At 35.4% G+C, this 10523-nt stretch overlaps 1 pseudogene; it reads left to right on the top strand.

The window, feature by feature from the left end:
- The first annotated feature begins 1416 nt into the window (after window positions 1-1416).
- On the top strand, window positions 1417-3931 carry LOC138322496 (uncharacterized; annotated as a pseudogene).
- The last annotated feature ends 6592 nt before the right edge of the window (window positions 3932-10523 follow it).

Genomic DNA, 10523 nt, shown 5'->3' with positions numbered 1-10523 from the left:
GTATTTGTTATATCAGGTTCCATTTTTCTTAATGTTAAAGCATTCTCTATCTATAAGTGACCAGTATACATGTTTGAAGTCACGACATTTGTATTGACAAGTTAATTCAAACCTCGAATATGCTCAAGTCTTATGAATATAAATAACATTTAAAATAATTGACATGTAACTTAAATGTCAATAAACACCTCAAATTTTGCTTTATAAGTTGCATGGTCTATCACTTTCGGTCATAGTGAAAACTGTTTAATGTTATAAATATTTTTCTCCGTTTGTCTGAGTTTTAAAAAATTTTTTTTTTATAAAGTTGCAGCACTGAAGTATTTTAATTACAAAGGTAAAAAATCTTTTAACGTGTACACGTAAAAAATAGGCTCGAAAGAGGCCGAATCATTCCGAACTCTTGCGAACATCGTCGCGACATTCTCGAAGTAACACGAGAGTTGTGAAACCAAGAGAAATGTCAACTATTTTTCGTAAACGAAACATGTGGTCGACCTTAACAGACTGGATCTACAAAGAAAATAATGATGGCACATTACAATATTTGATACACAGTTGTAATATTGAATTACGGCAATGTGTGAATTAGATGTTTCAAATATTCGCTCTATGGACATATACCAGCACGATTTGCTCATATTAGTCAGAAGGAAAACGTAAACAAACACATGTGCACTTACGCTAACTACCTGGATCATCACGTGCAGGACGTATGGACGTCAGTCACGTGATACGATTCGGAATTCCGACAAAACCCGAAGGTACTGAACATGGTGGTGATTGAAGGCGTTTTATTCAAAACCAGAAATATATGATCCCTAGATTTCGGCTCTCTTATAAGATGATATATGGTTTTGGGGAGCTAAATCATCAAGATACATGTCCATGTTCAAATATCAAATGTTTAAACGACATATCGTTTCAGTGAAAATTACAAGAAATACAACTTTAAGTACCTTACAGTAACTGTGTCATTACTATTGACAGATAGGCCAAACGTCGACATGCGTTCTAAAGGGGATCTCAATCTCCCACACAATCATTGATATTCCGGAGGTTACTATCACTGCCTTATCCACCAATGTCATAGTAAACCTGAAGGTTCTATGTGTGACAACAACACACGTGAACACAAAAATCGGACTGTAGTCTTTGTTGAAATAGTTTATTTACAAATTATTTGGTATTGCTCAAAAAGTCGTTTCATTTCTTCCCTTGATTTATTTTCTGGGACAAATGTGGGTTGATATCGAGTATCCGATACCCCTTTGGACCTACCGTATCACCAGAACGTTTGCGTGACATCTTGTGGAAACTTCTTTTAAAACCCCAAACAAGTAGTGTCGTATGCTAATGATAATAATAAACTTTCACGAATAGCCAGGCGCAGGTCATCTTTCCTTATTCCGATCACAGGCTGACAGCCATTTAAAGCATCATCGAACCGTACGGAGTCAACATCTTGCGCGTTTTTAACGTTTATAGAGACCGCTGTCCAGATGTTTAGCTGGTTATCTTTCCTGACCTTTTTGGCTGTTCTGGTCAATGTTTATGGTCATGGCAGATTATGGAGGCCAACACAACGAGGCTCTGTCTGGAGATTAGGCGATAATTCTCAGCCAAAAAACATCAACGATCGTCTCTTTTCTGTGGGGAGTTGGTGTAAGTTTTTGTATTTTGTATTTTCTGCTTTTCCAGATATTCCAGGCAAAGTGAAGCACTCGTACATATTTATCCGTGAAAACGTGGTTTTATTTAATGTTTCAGCACATATACCTATTTCACATAACTATTACATACGTTAATCTTTTGTGAAAAAAAGCATATTAAATCCCGTTTGTTTGCATTTTGCATTAACTGTTTTGTTTGTCTATAGTTCACGTACGCGTGTTGAATTCTTTCGGTTCAGTCCTCAGTCAAGGAATTCCTTTTTCTAAATCAATAAGCACCGTCATTGTGTCTATTGTGACGTCAAGATGACATCAAGTTTTCGAGGCATTCTCAAATTTGTTTGATAGGGTTATAAAAAAAGAAAAAACGAATTGGCCAATCAGAAAATCAAATTTAGCATAAAAGCAAAGAAAAAAATATTTATATTGCGATGCAGTTTAAGTCGCGGTTCAGCTAATGCTTAATAATCAGTTTGTTTATATTACAGAGGCAGTATGGTTCTAATGATGGCAAATGTGGGACTTGCGGTGACCCGTATGATTGAGCTCGTGAACATAAGCTAGGTGGTAAATATGGCTCGGGCTTTATCTCTTATTTAGCGAGATATACCCAGAGACAAGTCATGCCAATCGAAGTAGATGTCACTGCTAACCATAAGAGCTGGTCTGAATTTTGGATCTGTGAGGCTACAGACAACAACACACCCGTGACACAGGATTGTTTAGACCAGAACAGACTAACGTTTGACGATGGAAGCGATAAGTTAACCCTGGCCCCGGGCATTACAGGACCAGTTCCCATGAATGTCCATCTGCCGCCTTATCTCACGTGCAATCACTGTGTCCTGCAATGATGGTGGACAACAGGTAGGTCAAACAAGTCATAGTTCAAGCAATCACAAAATAATCCTTTTTTACTTTGAAAGAACATTTTATTGGCTAAATGCGTATGATATGGTATCATCTCATAACGTATCAATGTCCTATGAACAGCCAGCATCATTTAAGGACGGCCTCATATGTGTTCAATGTTTTGGATGGCTGCGGTTTATTCGTGTTATGTCTTCTTGTGATAGAGGAACTCTAGCCCTTTTACTGATATTATGGCGTAATGATATCACAGAAAAAGCGATATCTCTAGCTCTTAAGGATTTTAAAGATTTAGATTTGATAATAAAGATAAATTTGATGTGTTTTATGTCATGATTTTTAGCAATATGCGGTAAAATTAATTGTCGATAAAGGTACCGTTATATTAGCAATACCATAGATATGCTAATTACTATTTTGACATCTGCTTTGTTATCAACAGGTAATTCCAACACGCCCAGAAAAGAGACCTTCCTGAACTGTGCCGATGTGTCCGTTAAACCAACAGCGACAAATGTACAGCCTACACCATCCCCGCCAAAACCAGCACCCACCACCACCACAACGACCACAACAACAGTCGCCACAACTACGACTACCCTGCCACCTATCACAACCTGCTACCCTGGCCAGTCCCAAGTTTGCAAATGGAATGCATCTGGTAGTGTGACTATTCAGGCAAGCTTGGATGCAGCTTGTACCAAGATGTCCACTGAGGAGCCCACTGATTTCTTTCGGACGAACTGTCGGTTTCACTGTGAGTGGTCCACTGTACCAAGAGACTGTGGCGATATACCACGGACATGGAAAAACATCTCTTATCCGGATCCTTTGTGTGCCGCAAACTGTGGCCAATGTCCGACTAGCCATTGTAGATGTTAAGACCATACATACAGTCAAGAACGACAACCACTTACGAACTCTAGCTCTTACCAAACTAGCCTACCATATAGGTGGGAAAATATAGCGGTCCAAAACGATTTGGTCATGGAAGCTGAAATTCATTATAAGTCGACTTAAAATTTGGCGAATTCAACAAAACATATCTTGTTTAACCCAACGTCATGGCGTTACTTAAACATAGGTCAACTGCCGTCTCACTCCAGTGCCTTTATTCACTGTGATATATTGGAGTGAGGTAAAATCAATTTTTAGGTCAATTTGATTGATACAACTTTCATGAATTTGCAAGCTTCGTGCTTTTATCAAAGGTTATATGATTCTACAAACAGCATATCACCAATATTATGTTTACTGAAGTGATCGATCATGGGCGTCTTTTTTTTAAATTAATTGAGTTAATATTCGAATATTAAAATTTTCGCAATTAAGATGTTCACTTTCAACTCGCCGTATTAAAATATCCGCTATGTTTTCCTATCATATGGTTATAGTACATATCATATTGTAGTACTTATGTTACATTTCTGAATAAATATTGAAGCATGCTGTCGTTGTGGAGTTCTATCTTAGTAACAACTTTCTAACTACTACATTAAAACAACGAACACGCCTACAGCGAAAGTCTTAACGTAGTAAGTGTGATTCCCCGTTAAGGTTCCTTTACGATATCTACAACATGTGTATAACGACCTATGCTTATAACGAAGTGATTTTGCTGGTTCTCAGAGCTGTGTTATAACCGTGTTGCTCTGTAGTATGTAGCTGAAAGGCAATATTCTGTTAACCCTGGCTATACATATCATTTTGACAACCGTTGTCACATGAAATCACTGATATCTTTTGCAGACACGTAAACACAACATTCTGAAGCCCAAGATTTCCTAAATTCGTAAAGTATAAACCACCTTTTTTGGCAACTTCCCAACTTGGTAATTTCGCGTTATTATGTCCAACGACATTTCCACTGCTGTAAAATTTACATACAAAAGCACTTTTATACTTGTAGTAGATGAATTATATTCGCGATGATTTATTTTCGTGATTTCTAATCGTCCGCACGCGAAATTTAATCACGCACAAAATGTTCGCTTACAGCTTGAATAAAGCATTGTGTGAGACTTTACTTGTCTTTGTTATATTCTGTTCAATTGTGAACCTTGTCAACAGACTCTATATTCTGTAAATCAGATTTTACGGAAAAGCGAAGGGAACATTTAGTATGTTACAGATGACCCATGAAGGTAGCTGACGTTACCAAATAGTTTCGTATTGTATATCTTGTAAAAGTTCGTATTCGTGATTGAAAGTGATCCGAATACTTAAATCTTGTGTTTCTTTAGAATGTTGGAGCAAAAAATCGGATGCGGGGGAGGTTTACGTGTACTGATATGTATGTTGTATCCCATTACATTCCTTAAGGTGGACTTGTTAAAGGACATCCATGTGTTATCAATGTGGATACTGGCCTTACATCTGAAGTCATTAGAAAGCTTAATGTGAGACCCAGTACCACTTCTGTCCAAACACATTCCGATATTTACATTCGTGATAGGCTTTCGTCATTAAACAGTATAGAGAAAAGGACACAAAAGCCCATTATTCTTCAGAAATCCAATATAATGGAAAACGACAGCGACACCATCGATAGGATCTGGATTTACAATCTCCACCCGCACGGCACTCGATGGTATACAACATTTAGGCACGTACACAACCTTTCTCCACTAACGACTCAATTATTATGAATAAAAAACATTTTTGAAGCCGACTACTCATTCCAGTATACGTACCTTTTCCATGCTTGATGTACCAGGGGTTACTATAACTGTCATCATACTCACTTCTGGACCATCCTCGATATTCTAGGGGTTACTATCACTGTAGATATTTTCACCCTTGGACCATATGTTATATTCAAGGGGCTACTATCACTGTCGTCATATCCACTTCCTGACCATCCTCGATATTCTAGGGGTTACTTTCACTATTGTAATATTCACCGTTGGACATTCTGTGATACTCAAGGGGTTACTATCACTGTCATCATATCCGCTCCATAATCATTCTCCATAATTCAGGGGTTACTATCACTCTACTTATAAACTTCTAGACCAATCTTATTATTCCAGAGGTTACTACATATCACTCGTGATATCCACCCCTGAATCATATCATAGGAAAGCTAAATTTTAAAAGACATTTTAAGAGAATGAAGATGAGAATGAGATCAATCACAGCCATTAAATGACGACTTCCTTTGAAGATTATTAATCCATACAATACACCGACATGTATCTCCTCTGCTGTAGCGCACAGAACCTTCCGCTTTGCTATAATATAGTCTATGTGAATGAATATAAAGACTATGATATAAATCCTTGAAGTTGTGGAGGAAGATCTTCTACGAGCACAAATAGATAGACTTTTGTAGCAACTCTATTTGATGACAATACCATCGCTATTCACAAACATTAACTGTCGATAACAAACCCAAAGTCTATTACATAGGTATCCAAATGTCTGTATAAAGCACACCACCTGATATTGTATATAAACAGGACATGTTATTTAGAGTGGTCAATTACCAAACTCTTGGAATTGTTGATAGAAAAACATGACACGATCATTGACAGCTAAGATAATAGTCAAGACTTTCAAGAGGGTATTAAAATTCCATTACATCAAACATGAAACGGGTTACAAAGTTTAAAAGCATGTAAAATGTTTGTTTACACTTTGTACAAAAGTTTCCCCCACTTATAAAGGTTTATTTTCGTCTTTAAGAAGTTATTGATTCGATGAATATTTGACGCTTGCAAAAATTTTTTTTCAATTTTTTCCGAGGCATGGTATAATATTAGTCAATAGTCTAATTATTACATTATAACTAAGGTCACATTTAGAGCAACCAAAAACGCATTAAGTGTTTAAAGTAACTGTAGTCAAATATTTAACATTAGAATGCACATATGTATAAGGTATCCGAAACTGACGCTTAAAATCAGAGCAACAAGTGATTTGTGAGACAGAAACGTGTTATTATATGGTTCAACTAGCCTTAGTCTGTCATTAAACGTCTCCGTTTCTTGACCTCTTTTAGATTGATCATTGTTGTTATAATAGACATCTTTCTGACAACAGATGATAAAGCATTATATTTTTTACTGTTGGTATATCACGTAAGCAGGATATTCCCTATCCTATTGACTGAGATAGTAACGTTGTTGCATGCTTTGTTTCAGTACTGTTGGTGTTTTATATCTCGGTACTATATTACAGGCATAACACATCATTCTTTGATATAATGTCACAAATATTCCACCGTCGACAGAGCATAAACGATAACCATTATTTGAACAATAAATGATGTTTAATCGTGTATATATTTGTCTAATTTACACAAAAAAATGCGCAATCAGTACTTCATTGCATAAAGGGGATAGTGTCATGGATTTTTTTTAGGACGTAATTAATTATTCTTGATATCTTTAATTTAAAGTTAAACTAGAAGTTCATCTTTTCAATGATGGTAATGGTGTAAAGTAAGTAATTTTTGAAACTGAAGAACGGTACTAATTTATCTTATCCTGATAGAGAAAAATACCATTCGTCAACGGTAAATATCAAAGAAAGCTAGGGATGCAAATGACATGTTTCGTGTGAAGTTTGATATCGTGTTATGATTTAATACCATGATCCGATTACGGAAATAAATGTTACGGGCTGAATTCAATTTTAGATCTTTTCCCCTATGAAACTTATGTAAATAAGTCCGTTTTTGCTTCAACTTGTTTCGGGAAATCGGGTTCTGTATTTAGAAAGTAAGACAGTCAAGATGAGATACACATTGCGTTAGCTGATTGCAATAATTACCTTGTTAACTCGAGTATGTAACAATACAAACTCCTGAACATATTTTCATATCATGGCGCATACACTGGATAACACTTAATATTCGTTTAGTAAAAAAAAAAATAAAAAAAAACTTTCGTTTTGTCCATGATTACTTTGGAACCAAAAAACAATGAACAGTATTTATTTTTGGTTTGTACACACAAAACAGTTTACAATCGTTAAAAAACGACAAACCAAGAAAATAAATACACAAGAATATTCCATGTCGCAGTAGAATTTATTTTAATAACAATGTTATTTTCATTTCTCATCAATGTTCCTATAAGATACCTGCAACATGAGTCTAACGAACTATGCTTATAACGAGGTTACTGTGGTGGCCCCCAGATGTTTGTTATAACCTTGGTTAACTATATGCAGTATACTGTGATATTCCCGTCCCTCAGATGACTGTCCATCGCTGGGCTGTGAACACCTCTGTGTAAAGCTGGCCACAGGGAGTAAGTGTTTGTGTAAGGAAGGCTATGTAATGGACCCAACGGGAACCCACTGTGTTGGTAGGTATTACTGGTGTGTATGGACAACAGCAGATCAACACCATTAGATAAACAAAAGAACTATCTCTTGTCACTAATGCTATCTTAAAACATATCACTAAACTCAATTAAATAATTTGTGGTTATATTGATTTTCAAATGCAACAACAATTGGTTTTCCTTTTTTAATTCTTTTTTAATTTCTTTTATATATTATAATATCCATGTTTTTTTCAATTGCTTGTGTTTACTTGAGAAAGCAATTTCATGTCATTGTATCGATTTTCCAGACTGTTTTCATGCTGCTTTCTAGACAGAGAGAAACCTTTTTTTCATATTTATAATTCTTACTCTTTACAATAAAGACACATCGATATTTCTTAATACCTTAATCTTACAGACATCTTTTGTAACAAATTTTAAGCATAAGTTAATATATATTTATCTAGTAACATTGTTCTTTGTAACAGCCAATAACGATATGTACGGAAAAGGACTGTTCCTGTGCAATGATACTAATATCTGTATGTGGGACTATCGAGTTGTTGCCGGCTACATACCACCTCTGTTGTGTTTGAATAACACTGTACAGGGTTGTAGACATCTGGCGGTAGATGTTGCGACCGGAACTATCTTCTACGCAGACTCGGTATCAAACACCATAAACGGATATCATCTAAAGACGAATGTGATTGGCTCATTGACAGCGGCATTTGACGTAACAGGTTAATCTTTGTATATCAACCATTTAAAATTCACCATGAATGTCTTGGGCTATTTAAATAAATCTGAAATTGTTTTGTATATTTGTTGATTGGAATTAACGTCCTACTAACAGCAAGGACAGCATTTCTTAAATAGTCTAAGATATATCATTGGTGTATCTATGTAGATATTATTAGAGGTCTACATTAATTGAGCATTATTTTTGTCTAGACTCAATGTTATGAATTTGTGCTATCATAACCAATTTGAATTTACTTTTTGCCACTACCAGTAAAAATAAGGATGCCTAAAATTGAATTTACATTTGTATTATTCAGTTAATTAAGTAAATAGTGAGAAGTAATGTACTGCATGACCAATACCTTGTATGAATGACTGGAGAAAGTTTAGCGGTCGACATTTTCACAGTAAAATGCTTTCTCTTCTGAAGAACCTCATATGATTATTCTTTAACATTTGTATGATTCATAACTAGTTTACATTATCTAACTGAGCTTGAGATATCTTTCGTAACAGGTCTGACATTCGATTGGACGGATGGTCATTTGTATTGGTCAGAAGCAAATTCCGGTCAAGTGAAATCTTATTCCTTCATTGACAACAATGTTGATATCGTTCATCAGGCCACTTCACCACCTTCCCTCGTCACTGTGGATCCACACAGCAGGTTTGTATATCAAGGTCAAGGTCGTTTCAATTCCCTTACAACAACACTACTCAGCTCGATAACTATATACCACATGACAGTTTTGTTTATAAAGCTCAAAGTAATTTCCCGGATAGCATCAGCATCATAGTACATTAAACTTTAATTATTGCATGAAATTGAAAACGATATTATAATTCAATTTCGCTTAAAACGATCATTTTCATTGGCTTTCAGATTTATTCTATCAACCGATAAAGAGGAAAATGGCGTCGCCATTTGTAACATTATATTTGATAACATTGTATGGATTTCATAGAAAAAGAATAAAAAAATGAATTTAGAATTTTAAAGAAACCACCATTTGTAAATTGCATTACAAGGATTTATTAGAATAGTCTTAAGATTTTTATGCTATGGATTTTCATCTGGATGGTTTATTAAGAGAACACTCAGATTTTTGTGCTATATTCCCTTAACATAAAAATAAATCAATGTTTTATTATAAATGCAAACAATTGTTTGGATCTTGGACAGGACACTTTATTGGGTTGAGAACATGGACGGATCGATCATGCGCATTAAGTATAAATCTCTCACCAACAGTAGTACTGGTGTACTACAAAGCTCGTCGTCGCCTATTAGCAGTCTCTACCGTGACGTCACAACTGACAGGTATATTATTCAAATGCCAAAGGTCATGGTAGTAAGGTATATTTCACTAGTAGAAAGTGTTTAGTTCGTGTACACCAACTACTTGATATCCAATAAGATTCAAAGTCTAATAGTTATTCTCTAACGCTACGAAAAACGGTGAAACTTCAACAGTATAGGCCTCCATTGTTTAACGTATAAAAATGATATTTCGTCGACACGGCATAACTTACTTGATAATTGGAAAAATGCGTTGTTTTCAAAATGCAGAAAACATTGGCAAACTGCAAACTTGTTCAATATTTGAAATACATATATGTTTTAACATATTAGGTATGCTCCGATGTTCCACTAATTGCATTGGCTAATGCATGGTCATGTAACGTTCAATATACATGTAAAGCATATTAGCTCGGTGTTTCCATTTTTAGAAACACCGATTCAATAATCCTTTACGAAATTCATTGCCCAAACTCTTGATTCTTTCGGGTGGCGTTCTTTGGTCCATGCTTTTCTTGTAATTAATGTGCAGATATTGTTTTTGATACTTGTTAAAGAAACGACATATCTAATATAAAAATTAAGGACCTTTATTTTATGGTGTTATATCCTTGTAGAATTTAAGATAATGACTAAAGGCGATATAACACCGTATGCACC

This window comes from Argopecten irradians, chromosome 4, assembly GCF_041381155.1.
Source record: "Argopecten irradians isolate NY chromosome 4, Ai_NY, whole genome shotgun sequence".
Taxonomy (NCBI): domain Eukaryota; kingdom Metazoa; phylum Mollusca; class Bivalvia; order Pectinida; family Pectinidae; genus Argopecten; species Argopecten irradians.
The sequence above is the reverse complement of the archived record's forward strand: the minus strand, read 5'-3'. Positions and strand labels throughout refer to the sequence as shown.